This window comes from Prosopis cineraria, unplaced genomic scaffold (assembly GCF_029017545.1).
Source record: "Prosopis cineraria cultivar Desert tree isolate PC_DT_omini unplaced genomic scaffold, ASM2901754v1 PC2, whole genome shotgun sequence".
NCBI classification, from domain to species: domain Eukaryota; kingdom Viridiplantae; phylum Streptophyta; class Magnoliopsida; order Fabales; family Fabaceae; genus Prosopis; species Prosopis cineraria.
The window spans coordinates 27,754,785-27,755,696 of NW_026555333.1; the positions used below are offsets into that span (position 1 = coordinate 27,754,785).

At 38.3% G+C, this 912-nt stretch overlaps 1 non-coding gene across 1 annotated transcript; it reads left to right on the top strand.

Moving 5' to 3' along the window:
- The first annotated feature begins 410 nt into the window (after positions 1-410).
- Positions 411-517, top strand: LOC129304294 (small nucleolar RNA R71). Its single transcript, XR_008591660.1, has one exon. It is a non-coding gene; the product is annotated as a small nucleolar RNA R71 (small nucleolar RNA).
- Positions 518-912: the final 395 nt, after the last annotated feature.

Genomic DNA, 912 nt, shown 5'->3' on the forward strand with positions numbered 1-912 from the left:
TCCCACCATAGGATTGTTTTCCATTGTAGATAGCATTTACTTGTTCAAACTTAATAGGACAATTGCTTTCTACATGCATAGGTGAGTCACAAAAAGTACAAGAATAAGGGACAAGTGCTTGAGAAGTACTTACATTGCTCACTTGAGATATTTGTGGAGCCAACATTCTCCCAATCTTGGCAGCTAGCAAGTCCACATATGAATCATTAAGAACTGAGGAACCTACCATATTCACATTTCTCTTTTCCCTTGTAGAGTATTGAGCACCACTTGAAGCCATCTTGTCAATTAGTTCCCAAGCCTTTAAGGAAGTGAGGTCAATCAAGCATCCACCACTAGCGGCATCAATGTTAACTTTGTCTCTTGGAATCAAGCCCTCATAGAAATATTGGACTAAATTCTCACTAGAAATTTGATGGTGTGGGCATTTAGCCAAAAGGCCTTGGAATCTAGTCCAATACTCATAGAGACTCTCATCCTCTCCTTGTTGGACCCCATAGATTTGCTTTCTCAAATTGGTGACCTTGGAATTTGGAAAGAATTTATCTAAGAAGAGTCTTCTTAGCTCAGCCCATGTGCTCACTTTCACATAAGAAGGGTAGTTGAAATACCATTCCTTTGCTAAACCTTCAAGAGAAAATACAAAAGCCTTAGCTTGAACATCATCAACATTTACATGCATAGGCTTCATAGTATCACAAACCAATAGGAAAGTATGCAAAAACCTATGACAATCCTCTCCTGGTAACCCATGAAATTTAGGCAATGCATTAATCAAGGAGGATTTAATTTCAAATTGAACATTAGTAGGAGGAACATATAAGCCATAAGGATTATCATGCCAATTAGGTTGAGTTAATTGCCTAATGCTCCTCTCCTCTCTAGGGTTATGCAAGCCTTCAAATTCATTAT